The sequence below is a fragment of the Ambystoma mexicanum genome, chromosome 7p (genome assembly GCF_040938575.1).
Source record: "Ambystoma mexicanum isolate Mex_15411 chromosome 7p, UKY_AmexF1_1, whole genome shotgun sequence".
In the NCBI taxonomy this organism is placed as follows: domain Eukaryota; kingdom Metazoa; phylum Chordata; class Amphibia; order Caudata; family Ambystomatidae; genus Ambystoma; species Ambystoma mexicanum.
Genome location: NC_090939.1, coordinates 838481424 through 838495097, shown reverse-complemented (window position 1 = coordinate 838495097; position 13674 = coordinate 838481424).

Here is a 13674-nt window from a genome sequence, read left to right as displayed (position 1 = left end):
TTGGGCTGCGGGCCGTTAAAGGTCATGTTCACCCAATTGGCAGGGCATGAAAGCCGTTCTCACCCCAGGGTTCATACAGGGTGGGAACGGCTTTCACAATTTTTTATCAGATCTGCCTGCGCAGCAAATATTCCACAAAAAATAAAAAAATAAAAAAGATGGCCGCCGGCAAGGACCAAGTTCCTTTTCAAAGTCTATGGCGGCAGCCAGAGGGGAGGAGCGCGGGGACCGCTCAGATCCCGCAGGTAAGTGGAAGGGGTGGGGAGGAAAATCAGGTCCTTTTGGGGTCTGAAGGCATCAGGGAGAGGGTCCCTATTGCCTCTCCACATTGAAAGAAAAAATAAAGTGGGCCACCCAGTGTAGGGCCTCAGGTGGCTGGAACAGTGGACAGGGATTATGTATTCTCGCCTTCTGTCCCAGCCGCCTGATTGGCTGAGCGCCCTTCCCCGGGTGCAAATGATCTGTAATTGCCTTACATCCCAGGCACAAGATGTACCGCGGGACCTCAAATTACATTAGTCTCAGAAACACTTTCTATTCTCTCTGTCCAGCTATTGTTTCTTGTTTGTTTTTCCAACAGGAGAACCAGAGATGGATTCGGAGCAGGAGGGGACTTCCATTCATAGGTCCCTGCAAGGGCAAAGTGCCCCAGCCAGAAAGCAAGCCTCCAAGGGCTTCAATTACACCTGCAAACACCACTGCGGACATGGGCACTGCCACCACCACCGTGAGTGCTTCTGCCACATGGCACACCAGGCCGGAAGTCAGACAGCAAGCGGATTGCCCTGGTACCCTACTTCATACCAACATCTGCTGAAGCTGCAGCACAGGCCACTGTTCCAATACTGGATGAGATGCTGGACCTCCTTTAGGCATTGCTGGTGGTATGATCCTTTCCAATCTTCAAGAGGGGGTGGAAAGAGTACCGACCACTGTGAGCCTCTCCCTAGTGAAAATCAGGATGCTAGTGACACTGATGATGGCCAGGAATATGCTCAAGTAGCCCCTGCAGGACTGCACCCTCAACCAGCAATAGTGGGAGAGCCATCTGCTGGAGGAAGACCTTCAGGTTCTGGACAAGTGGATCCTCATGAATTGGAATGGACCCAAATACTACAGGGCCTGTGGGAAATTGAATAGTGGCAGGTCCTATGACAAGCAATTGACAATAGCCAATTGGAGGTCCTCGGAAGCCTGCAAAATACCTGGGAATGCTGGGAGTGGGAGGAAGATGCCACCTGCAGGCCAAAACTGTCTGCTGTCATTTTGCTTCTGGTCCATTGGTCACAGTTACTCACAGCAGCAGAGGAAGGGGTGTTGGCTCCTGTCTGTAGAGGTCTGGTTTAAGGTTGCTAGCAACCTTCATATGCAGTCATGTTGTTTTTCCTGCATGAGATATTTATTTTGACTACATTTGCTTACTTTGATGTGTTTCAGCAGTACACGCCCCACAAGTCTATGAGAGGGCCTGTTATGAGCTCTGGACTGTTGTGTACCTTGTGCCATGGAGACGTTTGCTCACCAGATCGATGGGACAATGGTTTGTACATTCTGGTGTTGAGGGGAACAGAGGTACTGGGATATGTTGGCATAGAGAGGTAGAAATGATGCTGGTGAATCTTACCTAGGTGCAACATCCTTCTGGTCACGTGCCACTCTATGGGTCTCGTAAGGTAGTATTTGTTTGGACCGTGTCATCAGGGGTTACTGCAGGTAATTTGCCACTGTCCCTGTATGTTGCCATGGGTATGTGATGCTGACCCAGTTATGGTGCCACAGAGTGGTCAGTAGCTGATCTGGAGGGGACCTGGGTGAGTGCGTGCCAGGTACATGGGTCAGCCATAAGCATTTTCTCTGCAGGCCACTCGTATTGTCTGTCCTGTATTCTGGCTCTCTTGGCCAACTTTGATGCAGAATTCAGTAACCCAGCATGTTGGTCTTTGTATTGCTTCAGTCTCCTATGACCCTTTTGGGGAGAGGGTGTCATGTGGCATTGTCTATGGATTCTTCGTTGTTTGTATGGGTTGGTGGTTTTTCAAACCTTTACAGTGTGCATGCACAACTTATTTAATGGCTCTATATGTTTGGGTGGACCGTGCCGTCGATTGGCATGTTGTTGTTTGTCTTATCGTGTTCTGACTGTGTTTTTTACTGTACTTTTGGGACAGAAGCAATACGCTTGTCTTGGAAGCAAGTCCCACGCTTAGAGGCTGGACTCCAGCATGACACGTGATATAAGAGCCCTTTTTTTCTTGATGAGATTTTGAACTGGCTGCACCTTTCAAACCTGTTATGAGTGGCGCCATTACCATATGGGACTACTGATACCATTGGAGTCGCTTGGTTTGCCATCATGAACCTCCACACCCAAACGTGGCAATTTCTAGCAACACTTCATGTCCCAGAGTGCACCTAACCCCCCAGTACAGCGGTCTCCACAGAAGGTGTGATCCTAGAATGCACTTTGCCTAGTCTAGACAACCAGATCAGACAACTTCTCCAAGAATGCACTACGGCCCACATAATAAAATGCCTCTACAAGACGTTTTGTCTCACACACTTGCCTGCCTCCCACATTACACATTTCTCAATAGGACTGGAAGTCACAAATGGAATTAATTGCTTGTCTCACTTCTGATGCTCCCACCACATACAGGACTACATACAAAGGAATGCACATTGCACCACTCCATATAGAAACACACATAGGGCTGCAAGTGTGAGTTCATTCTGCTTGCAGGGGAATACATGATCCACAATGCACTAATTACAGAAGTCCCCATAATACTACCCGACAACACACATTATCCTTCTGTTCTGAGGTTTCTCACATGGTTTATTTGTGCTGGAATCAGCAGCTTATCCCACTACATGTTGCTCACATTTATCAAGTTGTTTTAGTAAGAAAGAGAAAGGGCCTCATCACTAGTTGGGCAGTATCCCCAATGGGATATCACCCAACTTTATTTGCCTTAGCCCCCACCCGTCCGGCGCTATTACCGCTGGATCACGGATTGGGTGCTAAACGTTACTCCCCATTCCCCATTGGGTCCATTGCAACCAATGGGGAATTTCTGTTGCAATTACCGTGCAGTAATACCGCTGGTGGAAATTGCGGCAAAAATTGGAAGGTTTGAGCTGGGGCTAAACACGCCGGACTTGATATTGGGCGGAGCAGGGCTACTGCCAAACTCGTGATGAGACCCAAAGTCTGCACTTTTGGGATTCTAACCTATGACCAACAGGTCACATACATTTCAAGAGAGAGCATTTGTTGCATTGGGCTAACCTACTTCCTTGATGTTCGCTCGTGATCTCCCTGATGTTATCCCAGACAAACTTGATGATTTCCCCAAATCTCACTGATGGGCCTCAGACTTCTCCCTGAAATGATTTTAAATGCTCGCAGGAAAGCTTGCATATATTTTCACCATATCCCCTCGGCAGTACGTGAAAATCTCCCTAATGTTCCATGCAGAGATTCTGTGTGTGTTGATATTTTCATTCGCATCCCTGCTGCTCGGTGCCATATTGTGGAGCAACGCATCTTGTGAGAGTGCTGCAGAGTTGGAGGGTCAATGGGAGAAGGTTTCATACAATGCTCTCCCACAGTACTGCGCCTTTCGGTACGTTCTGTACCCAACTCTCGTCGTGGCGCCACCTACCCATTTCCCGCTCCCCGTGTCCGGTGCACACGTTCACCCTTCCTACATGGACTCCCTGCTATATACTACCGCTCCTTCCGCCCAACATTACTGTACCCTCTTCTACAGTAACTCCCCGGGGGCTCCTATTTTCCCTGGTGCTAGCCCGCTGTTGCCTGCATCTCTGGATTGTCACCCAACCCCTTTCATTCCTCGTTCCCTGCTCCTATGCTATCCCCCCCTCTTGTCATTTCCCCATATCACTCTATAAATAACTCCTTTGCTTTCTGAAGCTGATCCCCAAATAAATACCAAAAAATAATTCTATAAAAAATACACTGAATGCAGGTGCCTGATGGAGATGATTGTGTGCCCCTACGACTATCCTGGAAGGAAGGAAGTAGAAGAATTAGAAGTTAAAGAATAATATGACAGAACCCAACATAAAGCAGCGCATGCCCATGCAGCACTCTGCCCAACTCAGTATGGGGGACCCTACAAAGCAGTTCACACCCCAAAGCCTTTAATGCTCCCTGCAAATTCCACTCATGTTTACTCCCAGATCTTTTTCATATCTCTTGGATCCTCTCTCCCAAACCCTCTGTTTTTCTCTGCAAATCTCTCTTGACACTTTCTTCAAATCGCATGTTTCCTGTAACTATCCCTATGGTGTTCTGAACATCTAGCAATTGAGACCTACAAATCAACATAATGTTTAATGCAAATCTCTCTGGAATATCAAGCAACATTCCCCGACGACTTTAAAAATGACAGCTATCATTACCGTGTGGCGCAGTGATCACATAGATAACTGTGCCCTGCATCCACCTACCCCCTACCCACTTACCTTTTCGGCAGCACACTTCTGTTTGTGCTGCTGTCTCTCTAACGTGGGTCGGAACTGACGCTGCAGTGTTCTTTTTTTAATTTCATTTTTTAATACTTGTTTTTCTTTATTGACCCCTGCTGCCATCTAATGGAAGCGCAGGACACCCCCAAACCCAATGACACCAACTAAAGGGTGTGAGGGACACCCCTGCCACCCCTGCTCCCCTTGGACGGTGTAATAAGGGTCGGGATTTTTGTTCTGCGCAAGGGCGCAGTATTTGTAATGTCGCCACAATCGTGGTGACATTTTGGTACGTTTCCATCATTTCTGCTGTTTTATCTCTATTCCTTAACTGGACATTCTTGCATGAGGGCTACAGAGAGGGCAGGTGGGTGGGCAGGGAGAGTTTATTTTCGTATACACTTTTAAAATAATTTTACAACAAATAAAAACAGCAAAGAAAAGGATTTACCAATAAAATACAAGATACAAACAATATGGAGATGATAGGCCTCATTACGACCCTGGCGGTAAGGCAACAACGGCGCCGGTAGTGCTACCAGCGTCGTTGATGCCTCACCGCCTCATTACGAGTTCTGCTCGCAGGGCCGCCCTGTACGCCTCGTCAGACCAGACGTGCAGAGCGGCACCTGCTAACAGAATAGGATCAACAGGACCGTTGTTAGCATCCTCCCCATTCCCATTGAGCCCTATCAGGGCTGAATGAGAATGAGGATGTACCGGGCCCGGGTCCCGTGAATGGGAATTACCGGGCCCGCAAAGGTGGGAATGGCCTGGTAATTCCCATTTTTCGGGACCCGGACCTGAGTTTGGGGGCTACCTCCAAACTCGGAATGAGGCCCAATGTCAGTAGAGACATCATAATACAATGTTACATTCATTCCGTTCTGTACTCACAACCCTTCTTGAGCATACAACGAAGGTGGTCAGAGCTACTGGAGACGCAATCGCAGCAATAGGAGGAATAGAAATATCGTGCGTTACATCGTCCGTAACCAGACCCACTACTACACTCTCATGGTATGTATTTCTCATCGTTATCCTGGACTTGGAGGAACCCTGAGCAATCAGTTCAATTGTAACACCCTCTGTTTGCTCCACACCCTCACCTAAAGTGGGGATTGATGTGCCCAAACACTTTTCATCTGATGTCACGATGCCCCAAGTGCCTTAGCATTCGTGCCCCCCCAAGTGGGAGTAGGCCCCCACCCCAACGCCATGTATAGCCCATTGCATAAATTGTGTGTATCTAGGCTGGCTAGACAAAATCTTCAAATAGATCCCACCCCATATCATTCTCTCGTCGTCCCCTGCGGTACTAGTATACCCTCTTTTCGGGGTCATAGGTACGCGTCAATCAAATCCTCCAGTCCCTCAATGTAGGTGGAGATTTAGCCTTTCAGTTTTCCCAGAATCAACGTGTGTGCCGAAAACAGCGTAATGCGCAAGGGCATGTCCTCTCGGCAAGGAGTGTTTTATTTGCACTAACTGCATGTGTCTGATGGTGCCAAATGAGAGCAGGTGTGAGCAGTCTGAAAAGTGAAGATGTAGGCTCTTTGTGTTCCAGGCTTTCCATTGGACCAACAGAATGCTCTGTGGCAGATATAGCTATTTCCTGCATTGTGCCTAGGATCACAGTCTGAAAAAAGGTGTGTCTTTACATATTCTAGTTTCTAGTATTTATTTATTTATATATTTATTTATTTATTTATTTATTATATTTTGCATTTGTAAAGCACGCACAAGCCCACAGGCAACTGGGCACTAGTTACATGAGATACAGCTGATGAACATCAGCGTACCAAGTATCAATGAAATGTCGAGTTGCAACATCAGGGCGTTTTGGCGGGATAAAGGAGTTGGCGAAGTGTCATGGCAGGTGAAGAAATAGTCAGTTGAAAAGCCACGTCTTAAGTTGTTTCCTGAAGGATTTGTCCGAGCAAATGCGTGGCGTGTTCCAGAGGAGGGGGCAGTGACAGGGAAGCTTGATCCACCAGCTCTTGCTCTTTTGAATCTGGAAACCACCAGCTTGTGACTGTTGCAGGAGCGTGTGGGTCTGATATGTTTATTCGTGGCCAGTCTTTGTGAGAGGTAGGAAGGTGCAGTTTTGGCGAGGCATTGGTGGGTGATGGCCGGGGTCTTGAATTTAATACAGTCGCAAATTGGAAGCCAGTGGATGTTTTCCTGTGGGCAGTGATGTGGTTGTATTTTGAGAGGTTGAAGGCAACCCTGGGGCTATTGTTTGGGATAACTTGTAGTTTGTTCATGTTTCGATCAGTGGTGCCGGCATAAGGAACTTTGCAATAATCCAGTATCAGGCAGATGATGGCTTGTGCAATAGCAAGGCAATTGTCAGAAGTGAGGAAGGATTTGCAGGAGTTCAAGAGTTTTGAGGTGTGGGCAGAAGTAGAGGCTATGGCATTTATGTGTCATGTCATGCTGAGCGTACCGTCGAGGTAGGCACCTAGTGTTTTGATGACTGGGGATACAGGGATAGTGTTCTCGTTAATTAGGAATGAGTGGTAGGCTGGGTTGAGTTTGGAGGAGGTGGTGTGACTGCAGACGGTCAGGATTTCTGTTTTATCGTTGTTCAAGCAGAGACTGTGGGATGCCATCCAAGCCTGGATCGTCTCATAAATGGAATTGATATTGGTGATGTCTTCTATGTAGGTACCAGAGAGCGAGGCATGCAGGTCTGGGTGTTGTCGGCGTAGTAAGTGTAGGAGATACCCATTGAGTTAAGGAAGTCAAAGAGGAGTTTGGTGTAAATGTTGTAATGAGTATGGGATACACAAGATCCTTGAGGGACACCGCAGGAGACAGGAGTCGGGGTGGGGAGGCAGAGTTGCTGATGTAGACCCGAGAGGATCTGTTGGCTAGAAAGGAGGCCGCCCATTTGGTGGCGAGTGGGAAGAAATTAGCAGCTGTGCAGAGGTGATGGTAGAGTGTGTTGTTGTCAACCAGGTCTAAGGCAGCCGAGAGGTCCGATAGGAGGAGGAGGGGGACTTCGCCAGAGTCGCGCAAGTCATTTATCTGGTTTGTGGTTTGTGAGTTCAAATAGGGAAGATTCCGTGCCATGGCAAGGACGGAAACTAGATTGATGGGACCTGAGGATCTGATGCTTCTTGAGGTAAAATTGGAACTGGAGGTATGCTTCTTTGTCTAGATTGTTTACCAGGAGTGGTACTGTAGTGATGGGGTGGTGGTTGGTAGGGACAGCGAGGTCGAGAGAGGGTTTTTTCAAAAGGGGGGAGACCTAGGATTCTTTGAGTGGGGCTGGGCCAGTGCAGGAGTTGAAGGAAGAGTTTATGATGGTGGTGAAGAGTGGTAGGAGGGTCTCAGCGCAGTCCTTGATGAGAGCGGCTGGGCAGATGTCACATTTGCATTTGGAGGGTTTGAGATCTTTGATTGATATTTTGGCCACATTAATTTCTTTGATGGGGTGGAAGTTAAATGGCGAGAATGTGGGCGGCAGAGAGGGTAGTTGAGCAAGATGGGTTTTGGCAAGGATGGTCTGTTGCTTGGCAAATATTTTATGTTGAAGTAGGGCAATTTTTTCTGATAGTGCGTTTTGTATTTTACGGCACCAAGCGTCGTTCATGGTGATGGTAGATGGTGGTGTAGTAGGGTTCTCGAGTTCTTGCCGGAAAGTAAAGTGCTCATGTGAGGTTGATTTCGCGTTAGAGATTCTCATGTTGGACTTGGAGGCTTTCCCGGTGTGAATTGCAAGTTTATATTCCCTGGCAATAATGGTGAAGTGAGATATGGTGGAGGTATTTGGGTTCGCAACGGCATTCTGCTTCACTGGCTTGCTTTTTCGCATGAATAGCTGCAAGGTCCGGGGTGAACCACAAGTTCTTGTGAGTGGTAGGTTTGGGCTTTCACAGTTTGAGGGGAGCAAGAGTGTCAACTGCTTGGGTTATTTAATTGTTATATGAGTTGACAAGAATGGTGGGATCTGTGATGGTGATGGCTGGGTAGCTGATATTGGCAAGTAGAGGAATGAAGCGTTTTTTGGTGAGGTTGCGTGTGCATCATGACAAGGAGGGAGGGAGTAGAGAGAGAGTGAGGGGTGTGCTGGTGTGAGGGGGGTGGAGAGTGAGATAATGTGGTGGTCTGACCAAGGGCAGGGAATGTTGGATTCAAGTTGAATATTGCAGTTAAAGCCAACATGTTAATATAGAGTATGGCATAGGATGTGGGTGGGTGTCAAAACAAGTTGTTTGCCACTGATTTGATGAAGTGTGTTGGCCAAGGAGGTGGCATTGGTGTTGGCGGGTTTGTTGAAACCAAGGTTCATGTCACCAAGTAGTAGAAGTTTTGTGGTAGGCTTCAGACGGGTAGTGATGAGCTGAAGTATGTCCTCCTCGAAAGTGGAGGTGGGTCCAGGTGGGTGATAGAGGAGGTGAATGGGTATGGTAGAGGTAGGTGAGAGTGAGATTTTAGTGGCGAGCAGATCATAGATCAGAGGAGGTTCAGCGGTGGTGGCTCTGACGGAAATAGCATCTCTATGGATAATTGCTACTCCACTGACTTTACCAGTAGGTCTATTGTTGTGGTGTATGGAGTATTCGGTGGGTAAGACTAGGGATAAGGCCGGTCCAGGGGCAGCGTGGAGCCAGTTTCCAGTAATGGCTGGGATATCAAGGTTCTTGGTGGTGATACTGTCACAGATGTCGAGGGCAAGTGCTGGGAGTGATTGGGCGTTGATCTAAGCACAGTTGAAGGCAGAGAGGGGTGTGGAGGTGGCCAGGCTTGTGTTGGTGGCTATGTTTATGGGGGTCATGGAGGAGTCCTCTGACGGTGTATGCAAGGGGTTGCAAGAGTCACTGTGGCTGTGCATGGTGGGTTCTATGAATTTCTGGCATGATGTGAAGGGGGAAAGAAGATGGGGTATCCGGTGGATGGGTATGGGAGGCTAAGTGAGTCTTGATGGGGGCATCAGTATTTGACAGTGCTTTGGATGGGACGGAGAAAGCGCATATATCTGGAGGGGCAGGGGAGTAGTATGGGAACAGGGGGGGGCAAATTGTAAGAGAGGAGGGAGGAAGCTAGTGGGAGGTGGCAGGGTTGTGAGTGCAGCGCAAATGGGTGTAGAGAGGGTTTTGCAACTGTGGGGAGTGGTCTTACCTGGGAGACATAATGCAGAGAGCAGCAAGGAGGCAGAGAAGACTGGCATGGCTGAGATGGGGTGATCTTGGGAAGTAGGCCAGGACTGTTAGGGCCCCTCCATACCCAGAGAGGCTACAACTGGAGCTGGCCTTTGGTGTGGGACACAGTAAAGTGGGATTGTGAATTTCTGTGAGGGTACTTCTGAAATGTGTGTCATGTTATTCCAGGTCTTCCTGTAGACCAGCTCAGTGTGGTGAATGTTGTGTTACAAAATGCAGATTACAGTTGTCGGTCTTTGATCAGACCGTCACAGTGCACTGTGGCGTTGAAAAGTACATATGCAGGTTTCAGTTCTTACAGTAGACCAGTACAGTGCATTGCGAGAGATGAAGTGGGTGACAACCTCATAAAGGCACAGCAGGGAAATCCTACCAACTGAACCATTCTAAATTCCCTAGGGAAATAGGCATCTCTGTCAGGATTAGTCAGGCGAGTACTAAGGCAGCGAATATGGCAAGGGAAATGTGCACCCAGGAACAACGACTCAGGTATGCTAGAACCCAGGAGTGCAAAATAGAGTGTGACATCAAAACCAATATATGAAAAGGGATGTGGGGTAAGCACCTGACCGCGAGGAAAGTCGGCAAGCACCTTACCCCCAATTGCTGTTACAGGTACTGACAGCGCTAAACCCACGTGGAGGGCCAGCAATGACAGGATCTGTGTACTCACGAGGACGAGATACACCTCTTGAATGTCAGCTAGCCCACGAATCCTGTTGATGAATCTGGGACCCAGAAAGGCTATAACAGCAATGGGAGAAGTAGGGAGGTCCAGAGGACAAGGGCTGAAGGCAGCCGGAATGAGGCAGGCTGCCGGGCAGGGAGCCCAGAGGACAAGGGCTGAGGCTGGGAATCAGCAGAGCGAGATCCGCTGCTATGTGGAGAGCCCGCAGGGCAAGGGCGGAGGCTGGAAGGCAGCAGAGCGAGATCTGCTGCAATGTGGAGAGCCCGGCAGGACAAGGGCGGAGACTGGAAGGAAAACTAAATACCTAAGTGGGAATAGTGTTTACAAAATAGTGAGGAAAACATAAGCATTCACACAGGAGCTAGCTACTACCGCACACCACACCTAATAATCAAAGGGAAAATAAATGCAGAAGTGCAGTGGAAAACATGGAATGGATCCTCTAGAAAGTAAGGATCAGGAGCAGGGAAAAAACGAAATAACCTATGCAAACTTCTCCCTACCCCTCCAAGGAAAAGACAGGAAACTAAACTAAGAGGAAGGCTAAGGTAAATGGGTAACAGCAGCAAAGGACAGAGTCAAAGAAATATAGAACACAGACAAACTGGGCTGCATCTAAAAGGGGAAAGCACTGAGAATAGCTGCCTGCAAACAGAGGAAGACAAAAAGGGAAATCAAGGGAGCAGAAATCAATTAGCGCATGAATCCGAAATTCAGGGCGGAGGAAACAAGAAAACAGGAACAAGGAAGTAGGTACAAAGGCAAAGAACCAGGAACCAGGGACTAGTCAAAAACAGGAACACTGCAAACGTTGACCAGCCTGGACTGAAGTGAGACTGAGGCTTTTAAAGCTGTTTAACGAGCACACGCCTCAGGTGTGCTGACTGCTGCACCTGCAGCCACAGGTGTTGCCTATCCTCCACCCAACCTTGTCCTGCAAGGGTGGAGGTGGAGCAGTGGGCCAGGCATTCTGGGAAGCACAGTCATTTGGTTAAAGAAGCATGCTGGCTGCCAAAAACCTGGAATGGATCCGGAAGGGAAGTAGTTTGGAAAATAGGGATTTAGTGCTCCCAATTCATTACAGCACTGTGGCATTAGGTTCGGAGGAAATGTCCAGCAAGGAATAAGCCCCAAAACATGCCCCCAAGTGGCGGGAACGGGAGCGAAGGGAGCGAGTCGTGACAGTATACCCCCTCCTACGGCCCTCTTCGGGTGCCCGCCACCCGTACGAGACTTCTTCTTTCCATGATGGGAGTGCTTTTTCTTTGGAGGTGGCACTGATGGAAATGGTGGCTTGTGTGCAAAGGCAGATGGGCTTCCATGATAGGAGTGTGTTGTCTTTGGAGGTGATACTGATGGAAACGGTGACTTCTGGTGAGGAAGAGACTCATGGTTCGAAGAAAGGCATGAAGAACTTGCAGGACCTGGAGCAGAGTTGGAAGGTCCAGGAAGCTCAGTCACTGGGAGTGGACCCTTGTAAGTCTTTGAGGAGGGAGGCAGGCTGGTGCAACTTGCCTTAGACAATGGTAGAAGTTCTGTTAGCCTTTCCGCCGAGAGCGGACATGCGGGAGGTGAGGAAGTTGCTGGCTTCAGGAAATGTTCATGTTCAGCCATTAGAGAAGGTGGCGGCTGGGGTAGAGGTTCAGATCTTTTTCTGTCATCCATCTGGGAAAAGGCTTGTGGTTGAAAATGATTAAGGTTTGACTGCACATATTCTACGCCTTGGATGCCTGGAAGTCCCATGGGTTGTACGAGGCTGGTACTCCTGGTGACAGTCGTGTAGCCACTTTGTTGCACGTTGGATACAACAGCAGGGACGTTTGGCATACTGATAGGAGTGATAGACACAGTACTTGGTATTTCAGGCACACTCGCAGAAGGAGCAATAACAGACACATCTTGAACTGCAGCAGTCATTCCCTTCCTTTGGCTACTAGCACCCAACTGGTGCTTCTTGGCGGAATTCTGTTGCACAGGTTCTGTAGGTAATACGCCGGTCTGCACCACCCCCTGTGCACACCCAGGTGAGTGGTTCTGACTCACCACTTGGTCCAGCTTGATGACTCTGAAGCGGGAGCTGGCAAAAGTCTCAAACTCTGATGCTGCATTTTTAGGAGGCTCTGATGCTAAAGTGAAGCAGTTGGGAGAATCGTCTTGTGGAAAAGGCAGGCATTCTGGTGCTCCTCCTGAAGCAAAAGAAAGGCAATCTAAACGTTCATCGACAGTAAATGTTTGGGATTCAGGAGGACTGTCTGGAGCAGTAGAAAATATAGCAGGATCTGATGGTGTAGACAGGTATACCTCTGATGTTGGAAGCGAAGCTAAGCAGGATACCGGTGTATCATGAACTGAAGGCAAACAAGCAATAAACTCTGGAACTGAAGACATGCACATATGATGGACTACCGGAGGCTCTCTGGCTGAAGGATGATCTTCTGGATGAGTCACTGTAGCTGAAGACAGGCAGGCCAGAGGAAACTTTGAAGCTGAAGGCATGCGAGTTGGAGCCATCTCGGTAGCTGAATCCAAACATGTCAGGGTCTTTGGGACTAACCCCGTGCATGGTGGAGGCTCTTGATTAAATGGCCGACATGGCAGCGGTTCATTGATTGAAGACACGTGTACCAAAGATGACTGCAGGGCTGTGGATTGGATCATAGAAGAGTCAATGGTTGTAGGAGGACACACAGAAGTCTCAGAAGTTGATAGACACATTAGTGGCTCAGGAATGGAGGGCACCTTTAGGGCATTAGACTCCTTGGCTCCAGTAACCAAGGACTGAACTGTACCCTTGCAGTCCTTTTCTTTAGTGGGTGACACAGAGTCTCTTTCTTTGTGGAAGTCAAAATCAACCAGTGGAATCACCATAGTAAAGTCTCTGTTAATCAGGATTTCGTCAATTGTCCATTCCTCTGTCTTAGCTTCTGAAAGAGGCAGATTAACAATCAACAGTTCAGGAATCGCCTGCTGGTCTTTTGGTTCTGTATACTGTGGAATGAGTTCATCAGAACATGAAATCTGTACTGTCTCTGACTGTTCGTATTGATCAGAATTGGCAGAAGGAAGAGTGAACCCAGAGGTAAGATCGTCTTCCACATCAGCTTTAACATCTACTTCAGTCTCAGCAGCTGTATCAAGAGCAGGACCTAAGCCTACTGTAGTGACTGAATCTGTGTATGCCACCTTTGTGTATTGTGTTTGGAGATCAGAAGCTTGTATGTGTGCTAGCTCAGAATTATGACAGACTGCTACACAGGAAACTTTAGGTAAAGGAGTGGCTTGTAAATCTTCAGATAACTGCAATCCCTGACAATCAGCAGA